This window comes from Pleurodeles waltl, chromosome 3_1, assembly GCF_031143425.1.
Source record: "Pleurodeles waltl isolate 20211129_DDA chromosome 3_1, aPleWal1.hap1.20221129, whole genome shotgun sequence".
NCBI lineage: Eukaryota > Metazoa > Chordata > Amphibia > Caudata > Salamandridae > Pleurodeles > Pleurodeles waltl.
Genome location: NC_090440.1, coordinates 1,680,729,096 through 1,680,756,280, shown reverse-complemented (window position 1 = coordinate 1,680,756,280; position 27,185 = coordinate 1,680,729,096). Strand labels below are relative to the sequence as shown.

The window sequence follows — 27,185 nt, the reverse complement described above, 5'->3', positions numbered from 1 at the left end:
GTGCCTATGTTTAGTTCTCACTGTTTCATTCACTCTGTTAACGGTCGGGGCCGGCTCTAGGGTGGTGCAACGGGTGCCACCGCACCCGGTGCTGACTTTGGTGGGGGGCACCATGTCTGCAAGTATATTATAGTTTTAAAAGCCACTACTGCGGCGTTCTCGCCTCCAGCAATTTTCAGGCAAATGTCAAGGTAACTCTGCAGATTAATGTTCTGCTTGGAGAGAAATCGGAGTTTTCTGTAGTGGAAGGTTTAAGGTAGGGCAGGGAGTTAATATGCCTCCTGCGAAGAACATGTACCATGCAGATAGGTCAACAGGTTACTGCTTTTGTCAGAAGGGCCCTTTTGCTACTTATAGTTTATAAATTAAAATCCTAATTTGGAACAGTAAATTATTTACTGTCATCAAAGAATTGCATGCATTCCACAAGGTATAGATTACAGCATTATTGTTTTTCCTCAGTTTTACATTATCCTAATATTGCTAAAAGGGTTTAATTGGGTTTAATCAATTCTTGTTATTAAATAGAGCCCCCCCCAACCATGGTGTTACTTTTTAAATTCTGAGTTTGTGCTTCTCCGGACCAAGCACTCAAACTATACAGCCTACCAGTGTGGAAGGCATGTGACTCCTCCATCTTGTAGTGCTCTGTCTTATGTAACATTTCTTATACACTGATTTACACACCTATGATTGATTGTCTCTGTGTAATGTGCAATGTAAAGTGGTCTGACACCCTACACTGGAATGAGTGGTGCTACAAATCGTATTAAATGCATCTGAGCAGTCGCGACTTGCTGCGTGGTGAAGGGGCGGGGCGCAGCGGAGGGCCAAAATAAACATTCAATTAGAAAAAATAAAATAAAAACGTTCCCGCCTGCCTCTCCTCTTTTCTGGTCACTGGAGGCATAGGCTCCCAGCTTGCCCTGCGGCCATTCCTAATGCTGCATGCAAGCAGCATTAGAGTTGGCTGGAGCACCCTGGCTGGGTGCTCCCAGGCAAACTGGGAGCTTGTGCCTACTCTCTCCAGCCTGGCAACACTGTGCCGGGTTGGAGAGAGCACAGTGTGCATGTGTGTTTGTCTGGCCCCAGACGGCTGGCCAAACATACGTGCGCACTAAGGGGGAGTGCTGTGAACTCCCACTTAACCCTGTCATCCCCTATGGCCCCGCCCCTTTAACAATAAAACGATAATAAACTCAGTTTATTGTTGTTTTATTGTTAAAGCTTTGCAGCAGCTGCTGCTCGTGGGGGCCGACACTCCTCTGCCATAGCAGAGGAGCTGCCGCTGCATCTGAGAGTCAGTGGTTATGGAGACTTGGGGGGCACCTTTACAGTGTGGTAGTGAGGGAATCCATGGAGAAGGTGGGCATTGGGGGGGTGCCAACAAACATTGTCGCACAAGGCGCCGCTAGCGCTAAGGCCGGCCCTGCTAACGATAGTTAACAGTTCAGTTGACATACTCAAACAATAAATGCTGATTATTGCATACCGCCGGAACTGCTTTAAATGCTAATGCGACGTCCATCAAATAAAATAAGGGGCTCAAATTTTGGCAAACATTGCACACTTCCCCATAGGAGGCTATGTATATTGATTCTTCAATGTGGAGGGCAGTGGAGCAGATAGGTGGTAATTAAAAACATAAATCTCTGAAGCTTATGAGGGTAATTTTCTACCTTTAGACCGAGCTGACAAAATGATGAACACTTTTAGCTTCTCCGTGGCAGAAATATTGCATGATTATAGGGTGCAGGGACACAGCGTGCTGGAAGAGCTAGGCACGTGCAGACATTCAACAGTTCTTCTAAGTGAGTTCAGTCAGGTTTAAAGTGGGAAAGGAATTAGCTTACGAAATATGTAAGCCCTGAACTTCTGTAATATGTCTGAGGTGGAGAGATCTGATGTCTTTTTAGTATCACTTTTAATCAAATCAATGTTCTAACATTCTGCACTTTAGCAATATAATATGAAAATGTACGGAAAATTATCATTAAACAAATATTAGACTAAGGTCAATTTACAGAAGGAATTGAAATGGTGCATTTTTAACAGTGCCGTTATTGGCACGGTTACAAATCACACAGAGGGATGAGATTAAGCTATTAGGTCTTTTTTCCTGGTGGCAGTGGACCTGCCAGCTCACATGGCAGCATTTCACGTGGCCACCGGGGGAGGAGCCAATGTCAACCGCTGGAAGACAGTATGAGCTGGAAACTCCTGTAGAGAGTGGGTTTCCAGCTCAAGGGGGTTCCTGCTCCGATCTGCACAACTGATGTGGTGTCCATGGGGATTGTTTAGCAACTTCCCTAGGACACCAAAGGCAGTCGGCAAGCTGTTGGTTTCATTTCTTCCCGGGGAGCATAGGGAGTCTTTGGACCTGTTTTCTTCAGTGAGAATTTTATATTTTAGACATGCGGCAATGCCTGCGTCATCAGCAATACACATTGATACAGATGGAAAGGGATTACATTTGAACCATTTCATTCACCTTCATAGCTTTTCACTCAATCCTACTACAACTATTTTTATATCTGGTAACAAAATAAAAATATCAGTCACTTAGGAACACGGCATTAAAAAGTGGAGTTTGGCATTAGAAATATACTGGTGGGTGAAATTCATTGCATGAATTGTTTTTGTTTAGTGCTTGCTACCTCTGACAAGGCACTAAAGTACTTTATGGCAGGTAACATGCTACTTTGTAACCCAAAGTTAGTGGTTAAACCAGTGGTTATAAATAGTTTGTTTTGAGTGGTTAGGTTAATAGGAGTTAGGTGTAATTATTTGAGTGACTTCATGCAAGCAGGAAAAAATGACCAAGTAAATAGAATGGAGGAGGTCAGATATTGTGAGATTGCAAGGAGAAGTTATACAGAAGAAGTATGCATTTGTGATTTACAAGGTGAGAAAATGTTAGGTATTTCAGAAATGGATACCCAGAAATAGGGTTTGTGGTTTGTAAGGTGGGGTATGGTTACTTTACTGAAGTATAGTTGTGAGTAAGGTGGGAGCTATGTGAGAGAGTAAGGTATATTTAAAGGCATTGAGGTAGGAAGAGGCTGGAGTAAAAGGAGACTATCATTCTAATAGAAAGGTAGGAGAGAGAATAATCCCTAGATATACATCAGGGTTTTTCAGAATATTGAGATAGGATGCAATCTGGGGAAATATAGGGAATACCAAGGAAAGTTAAACTTTGATAACCTGTTGGCAGCTGATCTACATTATTATGTCTTACGTTGCTCTGTTTGGCAGTTGATAGTGTTTTTTATATAGATATTGAACATTATGAAAATATTTGGCTCTGTACTTGTTTCTATATTGGGTACTGAGTTATGTGGTTTATGGCATATACACATACACCACACGCATACACACACACCACATTAGCAAGATGGCTGAGCAAGATAGTGCTTGATGCTGACATATGCTGTGATCCACATTTCAAATGTTCGAATCTCTGCAGGGTCAACTCAGACTTCCATACTCAAGAAGTCAAACGATTCATTACCATTAACTTTAGGAATAGTAGCAATTTTTGTGTACAGCACTATGAAATGGCACAAGTGTTGTATGAAGTGTTCTAGCTGGTGTCATATAAAACGCACATTCCATCATCTATCACACGCGCACACACACACACACACACAGAGGGAGACCATCACCAACCTACCATCCATCCACAAATGATAGACATGAAGCTAAAATGGTACCACCAGCACTTGCTAATGCAACATCCATACTTAAACATGTAATAAGATAAGCAGAAAAGTGACACCCAAGGAGAACATGTTTGGACATTTGAAGAAACATTGGTACTTGTAAAACCATATCCCTGGCCTGCCAGTAGAATAACATAAGCCATCCACAAAGCTGGAAGCCATTTCCCCTTCAATAGCCAGAGAACGGCTGCACACCATGGCCATGCTGACATTTAGGAATCAAGGTATGATACATGTTGGCACGTACGAAACAGAATAGATGTACATGTCTGACCATGTATGTTGAATGAAGTTGGTTGTGGGCGACAGAAGCACGGCACCAGACTTCGCAGCACAATTGGTAATTGGATTGCAAAGCACAGCATCAAGTTTCACAACACATTAAGCTTAGTAACCAGCCACACATACCTGTTTTCACAGAGGCAGGACTACCCCAAACATTCCAAAAGGTAACTACCAAAAAGTGCCCCTCATAGTGCAAGACGGTGACAGCAGTGGGGCTGCTACATGATTAAATATTTAGTAGCATATACAGTCCCAACCTCATTCATATCCCCCTTTGCCAAATTTATCATGTAAGGAGACACGACATTAACTGAAGCAAGAGAGATGGAAGGGATAGTGTTAGAAATGGGGTCTTTGGTTGACAGTCTGGTTACCCCCTGTTCAAGCAAGGACCCTCACTCTAGTTAGGATAAAAGAGAATCACCCTCAGCTAACCCCTGCTTACCCCCTTGGTAGCTTGGCAGAGCAGTAGGCTTAACCTCAGAGTGCTAGGTGTAAAGTATTTGTACCAACACACACAGTAACTTAATGAAAACACTACAAAATGACACAACACCAGTTTAGAAAAATAGGAAATATTTATCTAGACAAAACAAGACCAAAACGACAAAAATCCAACATACACAAGTCAAGTTATGATTTTTTTAAAGGTTTAAAATAAAAAAGTCTTTAGGTAGTTGTAACACCACACTAGCGCTGCTAGCGTGAAAATGTACCTGGTTTGCGTCAAAAATAACCCCGCACGGGCGGTGTGCGTCGAAAGTAACCCTGCACGGCTGTGTGCGTCGAAAACAACTCGGAACGGCGGTGCGTGTTGAAAAAGCCAGCCACACGACGATCCGAAAGTCCCGCGGCGCAGGGTGCGATCTCTCAGCCTCCGTCAGCGATGCTGCGCGTCGTTTCTCCTGCACCGGGCGTCGGTTTTTCGGTCGCGTTTCCTGCGGCGTCGTTTCTCAGCTGCGGAACCGGCGTCGCGTCGTTTTCTCAGCCGCGATCGGATTCGCGTCGATCTTTTCTCCGCACGGCGCTCGGTGCGTGTATTTTTGTCCTTAGGCTGCCAGCCTCTCCTTTCAGGGTCCCAGGAACTGGAAGGGCACCACAGAGCAGAGTAGGGGTCTCTCCAGAGACTCCAGGTGCTGGCAGGAAGAAATCTTTGCTATCCCTGAGACTTCAACAACAGGAGGCAAGCTCTACATCAAGCCCTTGGAGATTTCTTCTTCAAGATGGAAGGCACACAAAGTCCAGTCTTTGCCCTCTTACTCTGGCAGAAGCAGCACTGCAGGAAAGCTCCACAAAGCACAGTCACAGGCAGGGCAGCACGTTTTCCTCAGCTATCAGCTCTTCTCCAGGCAGAGGTTCCCCTTGGTTCCAGAAGTGTTTCTAAAGTTTGTAAGTTTGGGTGCCCTTCTTATACCCATTTTAGTCTTTGAAGTCACCTTTCTTCAAAGGGGACTCACACCTTCTTGTGAAATCCTGCCTTGCCCAGGCAAGGCCTCAGACACACACCAGGGGGCTGGAGACAGCATTGTCAGAGGCAGGCACAGTCCTTTCAGATGAGGGTGACCACTCCACCCCTCCCTCCTAGCAGAGATGGCTAATCAGGAAATGCAGATCACACCCCAGCTCCCTTTGTGTCACTGTCTGGTGTGAGGTGAAAAACAACCCAACTGTCAAACTGACCCAGACAGGGAATCCACAAACCAGGCAGAGTCACAGAATGGTTTAAGCAAGAAAATGCTCACTTTCTAAAAGTGGCATTCCCAAACGCACAATCTTAAAATCAACTTTACTAAAAGATGTATTTTTAAATTGTGAGTTCAGGGATCCCAAACTCCACATGTCCATCTACTCTCTAGGGGAATCTACACTTTAATCATATTTAAAGGTAGCCCCCATATTATCCTATGAGAGAGAGACAGACCTTGCAACAGTGAAAACGAAATTGGCAGTATTTCACTGTCAGGACATATAAACCACATTACTATATGTCCTACCTTATCCATACACTGCACCCTGCCCTTGGGGCTACCTAGGGCCTACCTTAGGGGTGCCTTACATGTAAGGAAAGGGAAGGTTTAGGCCTGGCAAGTGGGTACACTTGCCAAGTCGAATTTACAGTGTAAAAATACACATACAGACACTGCAGGGGCAGGTCTGAGACATGATTACAGAGCTACTTATGTGGGTGGCACAACCAGTGCTGCAGGCCCACTAGTAGCATTTGATTTACAGGCCCTGGCACCTCTAGTGCACATTACTAGGGACTTACTAGTAATTCAAATATGCCAATCATGGATGAACCACTTACATACAATTTAAACAGGAGAGCATATGCACTTTAGCACTGGTTAGCAGTGGTAAAGTGCTCAGAGTTGAAAAGCCAACAGCAACATGTCAGAAAAAAATAGGAGGCAGGAGGCGAAAAAGACTGGGGATGACCCTGCATAAGCAAAAGTCCAACACGACCCCCTACCAGCCTAAAGCCAGGGGAGAACAATCAATATCTTGATGTACTTCCCTGATTGGGGCGATAGAACAGGGACCCAGGCCCACAACAGCAGGGGCATGTTCCAGTTCTACGCCTTCCTGACTCCAGTTGGATCCCTCTGTCCATACTCTCAGGGCCCACTAAGCTAACCCATGGGGAACCCTTCTCCACATCTACAGACACCATCTGTGCAACACCTAACTTTACTTTGCTCACAGATGTATTGCAATGGGCAGATAGTACCACCAGGGCCAACACAGTGGTGTTGCCCACTCCACCCCCGGGGTGTGACTCTCGTCCTCCCCCCCCCAGGGGCAACTCTGTCCACCAGGACAGCAAGCCACAGTGGCCCCAGACAACTGTCAGGGATGAGAGCCCGACCTCAGGCCTCTCTAACCACTGTGACTGTGGAGAGTGGGGGGTGGTAGCCCCAGGTGCCTGGCACCCTTTGACCACTCTCTCTTCCACCAGGTCAGGGATGACAACCTGACCCTGGTCCTCCCCTCTGGGGCTCTGTAACCTCCCGGCAGACGCGGCACCCCCAGAGTCAAAAACTGTCAGGGTGCTTGTAGAAGCAGTCCTGCACAATTCTTCCACCAGTGCAGGGATGTTAACCTGCAACTGATCCTCCAACCTGGGGTCTGTACCTTCAGGTTGGACCAGGGCCAGGGGTGAGGCTTCCCTCCCCCTGCCCTCTCCTCTGGGGTCCTGGACCACCCAACTAGGAGTGGCCCCCCCAGAAGACAACATGGTAGGGGCACTGTTAGCAGTAGCCCCTTCCTCCAGGTCAGGGGGGACACCCTTAACCTGGCCTCCCAATCCAGGGTCTGTACCCACAGACTGGATCACTGCCTGGCAAACCAGGACTTCCTGGGGGGCATACCTACCCCCTACCAGGTCAGAGTTTACCCTCTGAACCTGGTCATCCAACCCAGGGTCACCACCCTGCGGTTGAACCACTGCCTGGCACACCAGGACTTCCTTGGGAGCACACTTACCCCCCATCAGGTCAGAGTTTACCCCCTGAACCTGATCATTCAACCCAGAGTCACCACCCTGCGGTTGAACCATTGCCTGGCACACCAGGACTTCCAGGGGGGCACACTTACCCCCCTCAAGGGACACACTGTCCCGAAGGGCCACACAAGAGTCTGGCTGGCGCAGGTCTCCTGACCTCTGCCCATCTGACAGAGTCTGGATTCCCCCCAACCCAGAAATGGTCTTACCAAGGTCATTCATGGGGGGCTCTGCTCTCAGAGCTGACCCCTGACCCTCCAGGTTCTCCACTGGGGTCCGCAACCCCCTCTCAACCCTCTGTCTGGACTTCTGCACCCCCTCACTAGGAGTGGTACTGCCAGACACCAGAACTGGTGGGACGCTGGCTACAGCTGCCCCCCCAAGTTCTCCTGACACTGTGGGGTCTCCCTCAACAGATGGCCCTATGGTACAGGCTAGGCTCCCCTCCTGGTGTTCCCGCAGGGAACCCTCCAGGACCTGGGACCGGATCTCGGGCACCTTGGGCCTCAACCCATCCCCATTCCCTCTCCTCTGAGACTGGACATGGGGTCCCTCACCCATCCCACTACACTGGGACCTACCTGGGACACTACAATCCTTCCCTACCTCACCTGGTTGGGAACTACCTAGACCACTCCTCTCAGGAGCACCCCCAAATGCCTCTTCAGACTCTCTGGTACTCACCCAGAAGTCTGCCTCCATTGTAAGCTCCCTGGGGTCAGAGAACTCACACTCCACCTGGTGTTGGCATAGCTCTGGAAAATAAGGACTAGACATATGCTCTACAGCAATTACATCACTCAGCCCCTCACATGAATTAACCAAAGTACCCTTCACCCAACCATCCAGTGACTCTGCCTTGAAAAAGCACCCCACATCACCCTCCTGAGACTGGTGAGACAGTACCTGACTGTCCCTGACACTCAACCCACACTCTTCTGGGATGTTTTCACACTCCATAACCAGGACTTCTACCTGGGGGGAACCCCTCTCCCTGTCACTCTCACCTAGAGTCAGTAGAGTGTCCCTCCCACCAGTAGGAATATGACTCCCCATGCCAGTTCCCCAATCCACCTCAGGGACCCTGTGCATCACTGGAGCTACCTCATACCCCTGAACCTCCTGGCGTGTGTTAACTCCCTCCTTCAAGTAGGGCACCACCTCTCTGGGCATGTGCACTTCTGCAGCGTCACTGGATATACAATTGTTGCTGCCACCATTCCAGCTGGACTCAGCCCTCATGACTTCCAGCTCTTTCAATTTAAGCTCGTAAGCATAAATCATTTTTTTAATCTCTAAGTTCCTCCTCCTTTCTTCCAACTCCCAATTGAGCTTTTTCATCTCCCATTGGTACTCCCTCTCTGCCTGTCTGTCCTGTAACTCTTCAGGAGTCAGACCCTTGGGTGACACCCTGCCACCCCTCCTGGGGACCCTCCCCCCAGGCGTAACAGGTTCCTCCACTACACCACTGTGTATCCTCTGCACTTCCCCCCCCATATTCTCCTCCTCTGTGTGCCTTCCAGCCTTCTTGATTGTCACCCAGGCCCTCTGTGCCTGTTGCAGCTCCCCCTCCCTGGTGGAGCTCTCAGTGGGACAGTCAAGATCTTTAAGGAACTGTTTCAATTGAGCAACTGAGTACTCCTTCAGTTTCTCCATTTCAAACACAGCTCCAGCTGTTGCATCTCCAGATTGAGACATGATGGTCACAAGTGCAAAGTTCCAAAAGGCAGAAAATAATAATTTCCCAATGAAGTAAAAAGAATCAGTCAAGGGATCAGCAAAATCATGGAAGTAGAATAAAAAGAGTCCTTAAGAGAAAAATCAAAAGATCACCAAACAAGTAGTATGTGGTCACGTAGTGGTCTGAGATCAAAACAGTAGTGTACACTCAATTACTGTATGTCAAGTACAAATACAAGTCCAATCCCGACCGCTGGTCACCAATGTTAGAAATGGGGTCTTTGGTTGACAGTCTGGTTACCCCCTGTTCAAGCAAGGACCCTCACTCTAGTTAGGATAAAAGAGAATCACCCTCAGCTAACCCCTGCTTACCCCCTTGGTAGCTTGGCAGAGCAGTAGGCTTAACCTCAGAGTGCTAGGTGTAAAGTATTTGTACCAACACACACAGTAACTTAATGAAAACACTACAAAATGACACAACACCAGTTTAGAAAAATAGGAAATATTTATCTAGACAAAACAAGACCAAAACGACAAAAATCCAACATACACAAGTCAAGTTATGATTTTTTTAAAGGTTTAAAATAAAAAAGTCTTTAGGTAGTTGTAACACCACACTAGCGCTGCTAGCGTGAAAATGTACCTGGTTTGCGTCAAAAATAACCCCGCACGGGCGGTGTGCGTCGAAAGTAACCCTGCACGGCTGTGTGCGTCGAAAACAACTCGGAACGGCGGTGCGTGTTGAAAAAGCCAGCCACACGACGATCCGAAAGTCCCGCGGCGCAGGGTGCGATCTCTCAGCCTCCGTCAGCGATGCTGCGCGTCGTTTCTCCTGCACCGGGCGTCGGTTTTTCGGTCGCGTTTCCTGCGGCGTCGTTTCTCAGCTGCGGAACCGGCGTCGCGTCGTTTTCTCAGCCGCGATCGGATTCGCGTCGATCTTTTCTCCGCACGGCGCTCGGTGCGTGTATTTTTGTCCTTAGGCTGCCAGCCTCTCCTTTCAGGGTCCCAGGAACTGGAAGGGCACCACAGAGCAGAGTAGGGGTCTCTCCAGAGACTCCAGGTGCTGGCAGGAAGAAGTCTTTGCTATCCCTGAGACTTCAACAACAGGAGGCAAGCTCTACATCAAGCCCTTGGAGATTTCTTCTTCAAGATGGAAGGCACACAAAGTCCAGTCTTTGCCCTCTTACTCTGGCAGAAGCAGCACTGCAGGAAAGCTCCACAAAGCACAGTCACAGGCAGGGCAGCACGTTTTCCTCAGCTATCAGCTCTTCTCCAGGCAGAGGTTCCCCTTGGTTCCAGAAGTGTTTCTAAAGTTTGTAAGTTTGGGTGCCCTTCTTATACCCATTTTAGTCTTTGAAGTCACCTTTCTTCAAAGGGGACTCACACCTTCTTGTGAAATCCTGCCTTGCCCAGGCAAGGCCTCAGACACACACCAGGGGGCTGGAGACAGCATTGTCAGAGGCAGGCACAGTCCTTTCAGATGAGGGTGACCACTCCACCCCTCCCTCCTAGCAGAGATGGCTAATCAGGAAATGCAGATCACACCCCAGCTCCCTTTGTGTCACTGTCTGGTGTGAGGTGAAAAACAACCCAACTGTCAAACTGACCCAGACAGGGAATCCACAAACCAGGCAGAGTCACAGAATGGTTTAAGCAAGAAAATGCTCACTTTCTAAAAGTGGCATTCCCAAACGCACAATCTTAAAATCAACTTTACTAAAAGATGTATTTTTAAATTGTGAGTTCAGGGATCCCAAACTCCACATGTCCATCTACTCTCTAGGGGAATCTACACTTTAATCATATTTAAAGGTAGCCCCCATATTATCCTATGAGAGAGAGACAGACCTTGCAACAGTGAAAACGAAATTGGCAGTATTTCACTGTCAGGACATATAAACCACATTACTATATGTCCTACCTTATCCATACACTGCACCCTGCCCTTGGGGCTACCTAGGGCCTACCTTAGGGGTGCCTTACATGTAAGGAAAGGGAAGGTTTAGGCCTGGCAAGTGGGTACACTTGCCAAGTCGAATTTACAGTGTAAAAATACACATACAGACACTGCAGGGGCAGGTCTGAGACATGATTACAGAGCTACTTATGTGGGTGTCACAACCAGTGCTGCAGGCCCACTAGTAGCATTTGATTTACAGGCCCTGGCACCTCTAGTGCACATTACTAGGGACTTACTAGTAATTCAAATATGCCAATCATGGATGAACCACTTACATACAATTTAAACAGGAGAGCATATGCACTTTAGCACTGGTTAGCAGTGGTAAAGTGCTCAGAGTTGAAAAGCCAACAGCAACATGTCAGAAAAAAATAGGAGGCAGGAGGCGAAAAAGACTGGGGATGACCCTGCATAAGCAAAAGTCCAACAGATAGCATAGTGAATGCTGACTCTTCACCCACATTGCCATACACTGGCAGAATAGGTTGCTGGGGTAATGAAGCAAACTCTTGAGTTTCGCCATGAAAAATACTAAATATTAGGGATGCTCACCACCCACACTCCAACATATTAAGACATGAAAGATAAGTCGAAATCAGTATGAATCCATTCTATACCCTTCAAAACGACCTCGAGGCTATGTGATCATAATGAAAATGAGTCCATAGTGCGGCCCAGTGGAAACAGTGCACACATTTCCTGCAGGAGACCTGCCCGCTGCCCAGCAGTCATGATCTGTCACTAATGTAATTTGTCTCCAGTGCTTTGAGTGGTGGTGGGAGGTGCTTAGTTGTGAGATCCTTTGCTTTATTCTTTGTGTTGCGCTTGAGTGGGGAGCTCAGTAAGGTTTCCACTGGCTTTCTTTTGCTAATCATCTGCATGACAACTTAGTTTAATCTTCTGCTATCCCATGCTTGAGTGTTTGACTCGGATGCCAGCTGTAACAAGTTGCACAATAGGGCACCTGTTGACAGTCAATCAAATCCTGAAATGCTATCCTCTTACCTCAACAAGAAAGCAGATGGATGTGGTTGAAAATGTTGTTAGTTACAAGACAGACATACTGTTGTGCTGGTTTAGAACTATAGGCCCGAGTTGTATATTGTAATCCAGTTAACCAGACAGCAGGATTGACTGTTGATTTCTGTGTGTGAGTGAATGATTATAGTGCATTATTTGCTTTAATCGGTTTGGAAAGTAACCCTGTTTGTACTGTGTCCTGCTTGCAGAGTCCCACCCGATGCATATAATTTGCGTTTTGTCTAGTGATTCAGGTCTTTATTATATCACCTCTGGAATGCAGATATTTTCTCTACAATACCCTTCTGAAGATGTTTTGAAAATGTGCCTTATTTTATTATTCCATAACTAATGAGTAATCCTGGGGGCTCATAACACCTTTCTTAATTTATTCACATTCTAAAAACAACATGTCAGGTCAACAACGAACCTCAAACAGTAGCTTATATAGCAATAGAGGACCAGCAGACAGTATCCAAGCCCATCTTTATTCTAATGTTAAATTTGTTTGCTTTTCGCAATGTCCCAGTTGACTTTGAAGGTTCTCTATTCACGAGGGGAAGGGTGGACAGTGGAGCAGTATCGGGGCTTGATTCTGGGAACTTTGACCTTCTTTGGGTAGCGGTAGAACTATCACTAGTGGATGCAAACAACGAGAATTCAACTTATTAGATGAGAAAATTGGATCTCACACAAGCCAGTGATGTCTGAAACAGCATGATGACATGCACTTAATAAAATAACAGCCTCCAACCCTCACCAACCCTCTGGACATCACACCTTCAGATATAAGTGCACAGCACAGTGCGGGTTTCCTGTATGTACATGTTTGGTTCTGGATGGCCAATTTGCTTTAATTCTTTTTCAAGCTGTGTCTTTCTCGGATGGAAATATTATAATTTCCTCGGATAGAATACTCCCCATGACTTTCGGAATAGAAATGCAAAGGGCACGGTCCTATATTTCCAGCTAACACAAGTGCCTCATAGGAGGAGGTGGGACAAACGTGTTGTTTATAAATAATCTTGGAAATGGCATTTTAAATGGCGATCTGAGAAGGGTTCTTGAAAGCTGATACCCAGGGGTTTGTAAGTTATACCTCTAAAAGAAGTTGTTGGTACTGTCAGTTATTGCTGCTTCCTGCGGCGTTGGTGGCCGGCCCTTATCCTTCACTTTACTGACACTCGTCGTTCTTTCTCTCCTGCTCATTGTTCTGGCGCTCTTGGTTCTTAACCAATGTGCCCCCCTCCCTCCCCCCCCGCCCTCTCGCCTGTCTTTCATGCCTGGTGTACTGTAGCGCGACACTAAGTAGTGCGCGTCTGCTTCACGGTGTCAGCTGACAACAGCTTAGAGTCTCCGGTGTCCATGGTGGAGCTGCCCTTGCAAAGATGAATGCAGGCAACCTTTAATCAAATAACGGATCGAGTTCCCAAAACGTGCCCTGCGGCCTTACCTGTGGAACAGATGCCGGGGCAGAGCGTGCTTTCGTGATCCCTTCACTAGAAGAGTGCTGAAGCATCTTTGGGGCCCAAGGAGGGGCTGGCCGTGGCTGCGCGGTTCTGTTTTTTATAAATAATTAATTAAGAAAGAAAAAACAAATCTGTGCTTACACAGTTAAAATAATACATTTCAAATAATTAAACGTTTCTTCTTTAGAAGGAAAAGTTCAATTTGCAACAAGCAGCATACCCAGGAACTCATATTGTAGGCAGGATTTGAGGTTCGGAAATGGCAAAATAGGGATGGTAGAGTCTGCTTACGCCTGGATTTTCCGCATCAGAGACCACCCAGCAGAGGTAAAGTGGCAGGTAAGTCCGATGACAAGGCTGTGCACTCAATAGCAGTCTCTCAGCTCACCAGGAGTGCTCCAACGCAAACGAAGATCTAGGCTGTCACGCAGCAATGAAAGCTCCACCACGTGGACATAAAGAAGGAATATTGGAAATGATAAAGTCAAAGAAAAAAGTGAACGTAATGTCGAAAGCTCAAAAAATAGGCAAACCAGAATGGAAAGGACAACAAGATGAAATGAGCTCACCAAAAGCAACCCGTTCGTCAACTCAAAGTTGAAGAAGGTAAACATGGGGAAAATAAGTCAAAAAGCAAAAAGGCCAGAAAACACATCTTGTAGAAGACTTAGGGGGTCAGGTACCGCCGACAAATGACCGCACCGCGGTCAAAAGACCGCGGCGGCCATTCAAACATTTCCGCTGGGCCGGCGGACGCTCTCCAAAAGAGCACCCGCCGGCCCAGCGGAAATGCCCCTGCAACGTGGACGCCGGCTCAGAATTGAGCCGGCGTAGTTGCAGGGGTGCGACGGGTGCAGTTGCACCCGTCGCGTATTTCAGTGTCTGCAAAGCAGACACTGAAATACTTTGTGGGGCCCTCTTACGGGGGCCCCTGCAGTGCCCATGCCATTGGCATGGGCACTGCAGGGGCCCCCAGGGGCCCCGCAGCACCCCCTACCGCCATCCTGTTCATGGCGGGTTTCCCGCCATGAACAGGATGGCGGTAGGGGGTGTCTGAATCCCCATGGCGGCGGAGCGCGCTCCGCCGCCATGGAGGATTCAATGGGGCAGCGGTAAACCGGCGGGAGACCGCCGGTTTACCCTTTCTGACCGCGGCTGAACCGCCGCGGTCAGAATGCCCTTGGGAGCACCGCCAGCCTGTTGGCGGTGCTCCCGTGGTCGGTGACCCTGGCGGTCAACGGCCGCCAGGGTCAGAATGACCCCCTTAGGCTTTTCACACTTTATGGTTCAGAGTTTTTTTATTGGTTTTACCAATTATCACATACACTCTCCTACATCCAGATGCCATTGAGGGGAAACAGGAGGGTTAACTAGAAGAGGAGGTGTGGGGGAGAGTCAAGGGTGGGGTGCAAAGTCGTAGTCTTTCTCCTCCCAGTTGGAGGAGGCAGATATCGCAGTCTGAATCCCGCAGCAGTGATAGCCCGGCGAGGCCCTTTGCTGGAGCGTATAGGCCTTCAACATCTAGGCTCAGTATTTTAACCATGGGGCTTTGGTTAGAGGAGATGTGGTTGTAGGTCTCAGCTCTGGGAGATGTAGAGGCCTTGTGGTCGTGGAGTAGTAGTGTGCCTGGAAGTCGAGAGCTTGAGAGGTGGGATACCTTTGAGTGAGAGGGAGCAACAAAATAGTTCTGAAACAGTCAACTTATGCACCCCATTGTGTCATCTTTAGCAACCAGTGTGATGGGATCTGTGCCGGTGAGTAGACTGGTGATTCAGGCTCCTTCTCAGGCACCTTCATCCTGCAGGGCCAGAATTAATTTGTTGGTGTTTCTTGTCCGCTGTCTCAGTGAGTGCTAAGTCAGTGTCTATCCAGAGAAAACGGGGCAGAGCTGGAGGGAAGTGTCAGTGCAGTGGGTTTTCAGTGCTCCAGGTCTTGCTTGGAGTCTTGCTGTTGAAGTTGGTGAAACACCTCTGAGCATTCCCAGTAACTTTCATCAAATGATGGCTTGTGGGTTTTCAGATTAGGGGTTCTCCGTGTCTGCACAGCATGACCTCTGTGTGTGGGTGAGTCATGAGCATCCATGGTTGAGTCGGTGTCCTTAGCTGGGCAACTGAAACGTAGAATAGGCCAGCCTGAATCCCAATACTTTATAGCATTGTATTTAACATGGTGTAGTGGGTATATATAAAGAAGCTCTTATTTGTCACACTGTGCTTCCTTTTTTACTGTGAGAAGTATCTTTAAATGAAACAGTTACTTTCAACAGGTTTACATCCACAAATTGCATGCAAAAATTCTCAACCTGTTGTAACCCTTAAAATCCTGCATGAAAAACTGACATTCCAATCACTTATGTTTTTTAAATCGACCACTGCTTCTTTCTAACTTCTGTCTCCCTCATCAGTGTACAAGTTACTCTAAAAATCTCTATCTGTCTTAAAGCTCTTTGGAAACCATAACAATATTAATTCCAGCTAGTAATTGTGCCTCACATAGCCCCCTCGAATTATGAGATCAAACAAAATAAGCCCCCACACAGAATGCCAAAACTAACCCCAACTGACCACTGACTAGTCTTGGGTAGCATGCTTCTCACCATAAAGCGCTTCAACACCTCATCAGGGGTAGTAAACGCTATACAAATAACATTTATTATTATATGGCACCAACAGCAAAGCAGTAATATAGAGGGACTGATGAAACACAATGGCGAAAATACCATGCCAAAAAATTTACAAAAATGAATTGCAGTACAAAAGAAACAAATGGAGGAGGATAGCTCATCAAAAACAGGCAAAATGGAGAGAGTGGAGAGAGAATGGAAAACAGGGAAAACAAAGATATAAAGCAATACAAGGCAGGCATACAAGGCAGCATTCAGGGCCCACTATAGTTGTCCATAAGCAAAAGACTCCATAGTCATTGTCAAATAAATGAAATGCCAAGATTCAGACTAAAATGAGCAAAATTCCCCAGCAAGCATTCAGCACTCACTTTCAATAATAAACAGAAGTCATAATCAGGTGGCAAATTTTTTAGATTGTATCCAGCCAATAATTTCATACTTCCTACTCTTCCATACTTGATATACTGGTTCCTATACATTGTGAATTCTGTAGATAATCAAAATGTTTTTAAAAAACTGTTATAGTAGTCTTATAACAAAACCAGTAAACCTGTACGCTTTCAACAATCACTGAGTGTTTTGATGCCTCGGCGTTCTGCCCTCTGAAATGATAGCTGTTTGTTAGGTGATTGTTTCATAGGACAGTGCATTTTCACTTCCTTGTTTCTAATTTACCCAGCAAATCACAGTTGCGTAAGTTACTGCAGTGTCACCGATTCGTTTTATCCCACATACTTATAAATGCTACTGAAAAAAGTGATGACTCACTACTACACATTGTAGTTGTTTCACTTGAAAAAATTGTCCCACGAAGATATACTCATTTGGCCATGATTGCCTCTTCACGCAATCCGTGAGGTAGCACCATGTAATGAAAACAATACTTCCTGAAAGCTTCTCTGCCCAGGTCAGAAGTCAGATTTCCAACATCTGGTACAACTTTCTAAAAATTGATACCGTATCCTTAAAATAAGCTCTAAAAATATAGATAACTGATAAGTGCTCATTCCGAAACCGAGATGTCTCTTTTCACACACAGTTCAGATCTCTGAGTCACCATTTATATGTTAGTTTTCCACTCTAATCCCTTTGTCTTTCCACCTCCTTACTCTATTGCCACTAAAATGTCACCAGTGTTGAACACTTTATTCCCCGTTCCATTGCAGTATTTGATGCAAGATATAGATCTTTCCCCCTTCCTTAAGGTCTCTTCATGAGACCCACTGTAGTATATTACATCACTTGTGGAGCACTGAAGGTGTCAGAGTGGAATGTAGAAGGTGGGAAGTGAGCAGAGATGTGAGGCGATGAGCGGCTCAACTGCTTGGGCACAGAATAAAGGACGCACTTCCACTGTATGTAGAGTACATCCTTACCACACTGGCTTTCTTCCAAGATTAAACCATCCTCCTAAAACACACGGCCCCTTCTTCTGTCTCATTCTTTCTTTCATCATGTCTTCCTGGGCGGAATGTACTTTTTACTTCTATTTGTGACATTCCTACATGGATTGTTCAGACCTAAGCAACTTCAGCTTTTTACAAACTCCTTTGTGGGAAGGTTCTGGAACTGAAATTCACTACAAAACAATATTAACTCATCTGATCATCTGCACACATCAGTCTGGATTATCTTCTTTTTCCATCACAAAGACAGTCACCCTACGTTGCTCAGCAGTCTTAACATGGTCAACCATGGTATTTATGTCTCTGTATGTATTTATTACTTTATTCATTTAGAGACAGCAGACACAAATTGATCAGAATTGTTGTACATAATGTCAATGACATTACATGGGAATGGACGTTGTGCTGTTTGCATAGTTGATGGAAGTGGTTATTTTAGTCTTGATTAATTGCACCAATGCATGACCCTCAACATACACAAAAAAATATAACTAGGAACACGTTCCATATTGTATAAATATTTGCATCAAGGGCCTGGTTATCTCTTTGTGCTTCCTGCTGCAGAAGGTATCTACTCAGTTTATTTGTCAGTTCACATAAGGGCTAGGAGATAAAGTCCTGTAATGTTCCTACTATTTCCTGACCCGGAGATATACATTGGTACTTTGCTTTGAGTTTACTTAGGGGGGAACCTGCCAACCCAGCTCCTTAACTTCATATCGGAACTGCCAGAGGACTGGCCTCCATCCATTTTAATGGAGGATGTTGAATTTCTCTGTTACCTTCTGCAGCATCCCTTATTGTAGAAATATTTATCATTAAACACCCTGATTGTGGCTTTGAAGGAGACATTTCATTTGGCTTGGTATTCTGAAGCCTGGTGACCTGGTAAACCAGATGCACCTTTTTTTAACGGGGCATTCTTCTGCTTGCAAATGCTGTGTTTCTTAATCTCATTTTTTTCTCCCTTTGCCCTCTTTACTTTGCTTTATGTATTGCCCTATTTTCCTTTATGGGGCTTGCTGATACCCTGGTGAGAATAATACAGCTGTCCAGCTGAATCTTTTAGAAAGCAGCACCTTGGGTCTAGCTACAGCAGGCAAAAGGAGGCCTGGGAGTGTTAACCACCCTCCACCAATGCAGTGAGAATGGGGGATGGGAGCACTCACCTTGGATTCCAAATCTCGGCCTGGCCTTTCCTCTGTCTGCTTCCACCAAGATCGTCCCTTAGCCACCCTAAAAACTGCTGAACACCGTATCTGCTGCTGATAGTCTTGTTGCACCGTGTCTGCACCTCACCTACAGGCTCAGCATCCCTCGGCAGCCAGCACAGTCTATGCTCAACTCTTCCACATCTATTACCGTCTCCAGAAGCAGAGTACTCTCGAATTTATGACCATCAACAGCTGCAGAGTGAAGTGCGGCACAGAACCATATTGAGTTTGAAGAGTATTGCGGGTCTCCATCCCGGTAGCAGAGCTAGAGGTGCAGCAAGACAGGCTGAATCTGCCCCACAATTCCCTCAAAAAGACATTGTCTTCCTCTGTCTCCTTCAGTTCCAAAAGGGGTTTTCTATAGGGGCAAGGAAGCTTTTGAGGCAGAGCTTTGAGAACCCTCCCTTTATTTCTGTGTGCCAGCATAAAACTGGTGCCACCATTCCTGGAGCAAAGTTCTCAATGCAAAAGTTAAAGATACTGCTGGCAGCAGCTCTCCAGTAAAGGTCATCAGACATTTTCATTGTATGTGTGGCTTCACTGCTTAGAGTTGGTCAAGCAGGTTATTTATAGCATGAGACCCTGGCCAATGCTAATAAAGTACAACTGATTCCTTCTCCCAGTTTTGTAAGGTTATTTAGTTCCTGGCCAGGGAGTTTTCTCTGTGACTAAAAAACTATTTGTGGTTCCATGCACTCAAAATTCAAAATGGCCATTCCTAACCTCAACTTTATGGAACTTCCAAATCCTGCCCTGAGCTACTAGAACACCAAAGAAATTGCTATCTCTGAGATGACGTGGTCCATTCACACTGTAGAGCCTAGCTCCATTGATTCACCTACCTTCTTTCTTTGAATGGGATATATGTTACTGTAATCTAGCAAAGGATTTGGACCCCCCCAGCCCTGGAGACCACCACTTCCCCTGGGGTTATTGTAAAAAAGGAAGGGGTTTACATGGAGCCCCTTACTGGGCAATTCAGATGCTCCTGGGACCACCACCTTTGTTGGGCAAAATTTATGTTTAAGGAGGGGGTCCACACAGGCCCTCAGCCCTGGGAACCATCATCTCTCTGGGGCTGAATACTATTTTTAATTGAGAGAGGGGGGCTGTGCGGGCCCTGAGGACCACCACCCAGGGCTGGCCCGTGCACAACAAATGAGGGGGCCATCCTGGAGACATTTATGACCCTGGGAGTCGCCACCCCCCAGGGCCGACTCCTGCTATTTCCTGAGCTGCTCACCCTTGGGAGACAGTTGTTTACTTTTGCTTGGCAGGAGCTGTGACACACACACACACACACACACACACACATGAGGGAGTAGCCAGAAAATTTTAATACCACCAACTTTGAACCAAAGTGAAGCAAGTCATTGTGACAATCCCCAGAGGAGCTTGCTTATCTCTTCTATCCAAGCATCTATCCATTCATCTTTTCATCCTTCTATCCACCCACTGATAATCACCATTTTACCTCTACTTTCTGTCATTCATTCAATCTTTCATCCAACATTCAGTCTGTTACCATTCTGTTCATCCTATAGCCAAACCTATCCATCTTCAAACTTATCCATCAAACATATGCATCCTTTCACTCAGTCATCTATCCTTTCACGTATCCATCCCCCTTTCATCTATTCATTCATTCATACTTTCAGTCACCCATCCATCCTTTCTCTCATCCATCCACCCTTTCACAAATCCACCTATCCTCTCACTCTATACATCCTTCCATCCTCCCTTTTATTCATCATCCATCCTTTCGCTCATCCATCTGACCTTCGACCCATCCATCCATCCATTTAACCTTTTACTCATCCATCTATCTTTTCACTCACTCAACCATCCATCCAACTTTTCACTCATTCGTTCATTCATTCACCCTTTCACTCATCCATCTGACCACTTTTTATCCAGCTATCCATCTACCCTCCCATTCACTCATCCATCCATTCTTGTACTCATCCCTCATTTCACTCATCCATCGATCCATCACTACATTCATCCATCCATCCTTTCACTCAGTACATCTGTCATCCACTTATCGATCCATCCATTTACCCTTTCATGCATCAATCCATCTTTTCTGTCGCTCATCCATCCTTTCCCTCATCATCCATCTTCCCTTTCACCCATCCACCCTTACATCCACCTCCCACTCATTCATCTGTGCAACTATTCATCCACCCTTTCATCACCTATCCATCCACCATTTCACTTTCACATGCATCCATCCGTTTTCTCTTTCACTCATCCATCTATCCCTTCACCACTCATCCATCCATTTACCCTTTCACTCATCCATCATCTACTCTTTCATCCAGCCATCCATCTATCCTCCCTTTCACTCATTCATCCATTCTGTTACTCATCCATCATTGCTCCCAACCATTCACTCATCCCTTCATCCATCCATCCGTCCATGCGTCTTTCCACTCATTCATCCACCCTTCCAGCCTTTCACTCATCCATCCATTCACTCATCCGCCATCCATTTATGTTTCATTCATCATCCATTCTTTCATTCATCCATCCATCCTTTCTCTTATAATCCATCCATCATTTCACTCATTCATCCATGCATTTATCCTTCCACCCCTTCACGCACCCATCTATCCACAATCACCCTTCCATCACCCATTCATCCATCCATCATTTCACTCACTCACCTTCCCACCCTTTCATGTGAATTATGAGCCTTTTACACATTACCCACTGGCAGTCACCAGAAGGTAGTTATAGTTAGGAACATATTTCCATAGGAAAAGCATTGTTTTGTTTTCCTAAAACGTTGGCGTATTTCAACAAATCTTCACGGATCTTTAAAAAAAAAATCTTTCACCACAGCTCCCAACTGGAAAGTTTTTGGGGATCTGTCAGGGGGCAGAGGACAAAGGGAGGTCCCAAAATATGTTTCCCCCATTCATTTTTCCATTATAAATTTAGACACAGCTACACCCAAAACATTAAACGGATGTACACCAAATTTGGCAGAAAGCTAGATCTTGGACCAGAGAGAGTGTTTTTTGTGATGTGGTGTAAATCACACTCAGTAGTAATTGAGCAAATAATGCTCTGCTGACAGATCACAGCCCTAGACAAAAAAGTTAAAAAACAACATAAGGGCTCCACATTTGCAAAGGATCTGTGGGAAAATGTCAAATGTTAAGAAACCACCCACTGTTATGACACCAACCTTTGGGTGTGCCAGGGCTGGGGGAGGGGCCTCCTTTTTTGGGGAGAGGGGAGTGTGGCTCCACTTCCTGAGCCTCAAGGGGGCCCCTGGCACCCAATCTCCTACAGGCAGGGACACATATATTGCTCCTGGATGGAGGGAGCAAGCAGAAGCAGCCTCTCTCTCAGGGTAGATGCAATACTGGCTCAGCAGCATGCAGGGGGCTGACTAGGACAAGCAGCTCCCAGCTAGTGATTTGTGGGTGACCTGGCTGGGCAACAGGGTACCCACCTCTGGCAATGGGAGATGTGGTACCTGGGACCATAGAGGCTCAGGCAGGGCGCTGCGTGCCCCCTTCCCTTTTTATATAAAATAAGACCTGGGGGATGGGGACCTCAGGGCCCAAGGAGACTCGGGGAGGGGTCTGTGCATTCCCTCCCCTTTAATTATAAGATAGGCCCTCTGAGATGACGTCCCTGGGGCTGAAGGAGACTCGGGGAGGGGAACTGCACACACCCTCTTCTTAATTTATAATTATTTATAATATGATGGGCATAAGTTAAAGTAATCTTAGGGCATGAGTTAAAGTGACTTGAGATAACTAAAACTGGTAAATTTCAGTGTCTTTGTACATTCAAAACCACATGTTTTTCCTGACATTGTCACCTACCTATAGCGTCACTTTAACCTTTGTTTTTTTCAGTGAATGTGTATGTGTGTGTGTATACACACAACACTCTCTCTCTCTTGTTGTTATGATGTGTGGATCCCTCTCAGGGCTGATGTAGGCTGGATTTGACAAGCTCCTCACATTATATGCGAGCAACAACAGTCCCCAACAGAAGCTCAGGCCCCTACTCAGTGAATCTGTGAGCTTATTTTAAGTAGACCGAAGGTAGCCAGGACCTGTGGTCAACGCCATGCTACACACGACGAAAGGCCTTATACAAAGTGGGGTTCACTGCCTCCAGGTGGGTTGGCCACAGGGCCTGGTCGAAGGCCGTGCACAGTGTGAGTTGGCTGCCTGCAGAGGTAGGGGTTGTGGGTTTTGTTAGCCGCAGGCCAGGCCCTGTGGCCAACCTCGCAACGTGGGATTGGCTGTCTCTGTGACTAGGCCCTGCAGCAAACCCCCGCGACGCATGTGGCAGGGTGGTAGCTTTATATATGATAACAAAATATTACTTTACCTCAGCCACAGCCCATCCATTAGGGCGGATGGGCCACGCCCCCCCACCTTTTGCCCCCCATGAAGAGTGTCTGTCAGGGTGAGCAAAGGTCAGCCTGACAGACACTCTTCATGTTCAGATCAGGCAGCCAGGGGCGAGACATGGGCGATTTGCACAGACTCCTGGCTGCCTGAGGTGAACTTTGCTGGGCTGAAGAGGTCATAGCTCCTATGGGCATGACTGCCTCAGCTCAGCAAAGGTGCCTCAAGGCCCTTCCCCTCGGTGACAAGGGGAAGCATCACCGATTGACTTTGACCTGGGCGCTTCAGGTTTAAGCCCTGAAGCGCCCAGGGCGAGTGTCAATCAGTGACACCTCGTCACAACGTGGGGTGGGGTCAGCAGACTTACTGACTCCATCCCACTCTGTGATGAAGTTGAGACTGCTGCCTTCCCACAGCCAATGAGGGAAGGCAGCAGTCCCAACCCTCCTGGGACCTCCGAGCTGAAGGTAAGTGTGTGTGTGTGTTTTAAATGAATGTTTGGTGCGTTCGTGTATGTTTGAGTGTTGAGGAGTGTTGTGACTGGATGTGCGTGCATGCGTGCGTGCGTGCGTGTGTGAATGAATAAGTGTGAGTGTGCTTCCCGCCCGACCCCTTCCCTCCTAAAATTACTGCCCACCACTGCTTTACATTTTAAAAAAGTAGAAATTTTGTGAAAAAAACAAAGGTTAACGTAACGTTATAATAAGGTCAAATGTTGAGTAACAATATAATGTTTTAAACTAAAAAAACACATAAATTCACTGGTTATAGTTATAGTTATCTCAAGTGACTAGAAATTGTGCCCTTAAGGTAACCATAACTCGCACCTTTGCCATGCACTACTAATTAGCCCACATATTACATCACTTATTATATCTTCAATGACATCGTTGATAATATCACTGCAACATTTGCAATGAAATGATTGATGAGAAAACTGTGCATTCCGGGAGCGCCATGTGCAGTAAATGATGTAAATTCAGATGTCATTAGTGATGTTATCAATGCTGTCATTGAACGTGTCATGAGTGATGTGCTATGTGAGAGTATAAGTCGTGCATGGCGATGGTGCGAGTTACAGGTACTTCACGGGAGGGCCAGTGGATATGTGCGATTCTGTGAATGCAACGTTTACCATTCATGTAATCTCACTAATTTAAATGTAATGTTTGACATACATGAAAAAGGGATATTCAGTTTGAGTAGTTTTACATTAAGGAAACAGAAAGGGTTACATTAGTCTCCCTACATTGTATTAGATACTCATTTTAAATATATTGTTTGAAGTAAATAGAAACAGGACAAATTCACTGTGATAATTTTCCATTAAAGTAAGCAGGATTCACGCTCCCATCCCCTCACCACGCCACCCCCACACAAACACATTCCTACAGAGTTTTTAAAACATATAACGTTTGTAATCACCCATAAAGGATATTCGCTTTGATTATTGTGCATGAAGTAAGCAGAACAACAGAAAACATTTAAGCAATGGCCCGATACTACTGCAAACGCGATGTTTTAAATGGAATGTTTGAAAAGCCTACACAAGAAGAATATTCGCTCCAAGTAAAGCTGCAAGCGTCTAGCTATGGACTCGGTGCACACTTTAGATCCGTGCTGGTACTAATCACAAGCTTCTTTGGGAGGCCTTTGGGCTAGCCTTCGTGTTCCCTGTGCTGCTGGCAAATACGACCACCTCTGCAATACCAGAGACCCTTGGGTTTCTGAGCCTGACTCTTTAGCCCGAGTAGGAACAGAAATACGGGGACCGTTGGGCACCATTTCGTTTTCGCACAGTCCACCAAGAAAGTTGTGCCTTCTTTCTCCTGTGGCCAAAACATCAATTTGCTCGGAGTCCAGTGCCTCTTCCAGGTACACGGTTTCCTAAAGGGCAAGTTTGCTGCTGCAGAGAAATAATGCTCCTGGGTCCGGTGGGAGTGTTTGGTCTTGTTCTTTCCAGTGGCGCGCGCCGTGGCTCGGGGCTGCTCCCAAACGTCAAGACGTGTGTCTGTGAAATTAAATTGTGCCTGTGCAGCTGTGCATTCCTCATAGCAAGATTTCCTGTTCACGGTTTTTTCTTTAGATTTTTGTTGTATTAGTAATATTGCGTATAAGGATAATCAATTACATGATTTAAAGAAATCAATAATGTTTAAACCATAGCCTCGGCCTGCTCAGATGACATCATTCCTAATTCTCAAGATACCTATTGGCACTCAGGTACAAGAAATACATTTACAGGCCTGTCAGTACCCGTTCGGTCTTCAAAGAATGCCCCTTCTCGCCGGGCAGTAGGGTTGTTATCTTTTCCCAGTATGTGCGGAGGTAGTAATTGCCTGATCTCGAGCGCCGAAAGAAGAAACGACACTGGGCGTGGTATGGTAATGGAGCCTCTTTACTCGAGTCTTTAAAAAATGTGTAATTACATTTTTGCGTAAAAAATGGTCTTCTGTCAATTCAATGCTACAAATGAGGACATTTTACACCCTGTGGCCCAAAATAAATGTTCTTCATCCAACAATTTGCAGACCATTTACAAGACTCTTGAAAATCACAACATGCATAGTTGACGTCTACACACGGCCATAATTTGGTTGCTTAACAAATATTTTCGACCTACACATACATACATTTTTTTGGTGTAAGTGCATGGAATTTATTAATCTTAGTGACTTGCCCCTGAAGGATGACTTACATGTGAAGGATGGGGACACTGGTGCAAATTCACTTCTGTCTTTTATCAACTCTTTTATATTAAAATATGTAACTTTAAATGTATGTTTTTTTCATATATACCAAGTGAAGCGGGATCTACTTGTGCATTTTTCCACACTTCTAGAAGCACTTGTGCCTAAGCCAACCACATATATTTTAAATGTGAAGTTAGCTGTGGGAAGACGTTCAAAAAAGGTTTGTCGATACCCACAAAATTGCAATTTAGATGGGTGTTCACCTGATTTGAACTAAATTTTCCTGACACTGACCTGGTAATGCCCACGGTCGGAAGGGTGTGTAGATAACATGCACTACCATGCACACTACTCCCATGTAGCTCCCTCTGAAAGGAATGCATTTACATGTGTTTCATGCTTTGTGGATCATGTTAAAACATGATGATGAGAGAGGTCAGTACTTGACAGGAGAGCCCTCAAGCATCGATTAGGATGCTAGGCATCATCATTGGGCTATCTCCTCGTCAGACCGGCACTGTAATGTCTGGCTGTCTAAGGTCTGACATATTTCCCACATTTGATGACCTGGACCCTGCCTTATTAAAAGAGTGGGAACAGGAATTGATTTCAAGCTCAATGAGACTGATGAATATCTTAATTGAAAATTCTGATAGAAAGGTAAATAAACTTCAGGTGGACATATCTTGTCTAGAAAATGAAATCAAGGAAATGAACATGGAGGAGGCAACTGTTAAGAATTATGCAATTTTAAATGAGATCATAAGTTAACATCAGATGGAGGTCACACGTAGAAAATCACGTAAACTGAAACGGGATGAACAGGATTACATGAGGGGTAGAGTCTTTACATTCTCACGGAAGTACGATCATCTAATTAAGGGAGCGGATTGTCTCCAAACACGACAAAACGGTTCTCAATCATCACTTAGCAACATCTCAGTCAGCAATAATGACTCTAGCGATGTTTCCAATATCTCAAGACAGGATGTCACGAACCAACAGGGTACTCTGTCTTTTTTAGCCGAGGTTCAGAGGATCAGACAAGGACAGTGGAAGTCAAACAGACGTATGGAAGACCCCGTAAAACAAGGAGGAGTAAGAGAGGGGGGGATCACACAGAAACAAAATCAGGAATGCAAACCAGGTCCTGGCACAAACGGAAATGAGGGATAATAGTGGTGAGTCTATTGCCATTGTCAATCTTTCTCACCTAGAAC

At 45.9% G+C, this 27,185-nt stretch overlaps 1 protein-coding gene across 5 annotated transcripts in view; it reads left to right on the top strand.

Annotated features, from left to right (window-relative positions):
• Positions 1–27,185, top strand: part of ZNF385B (zinc finger protein 385B) — a 1,043,801-nt gene that overhangs the window by 903,106 nt on the left and 113,510 nt on the right. The gene's annotated exons all lie outside the window — the stretch shown is intronic.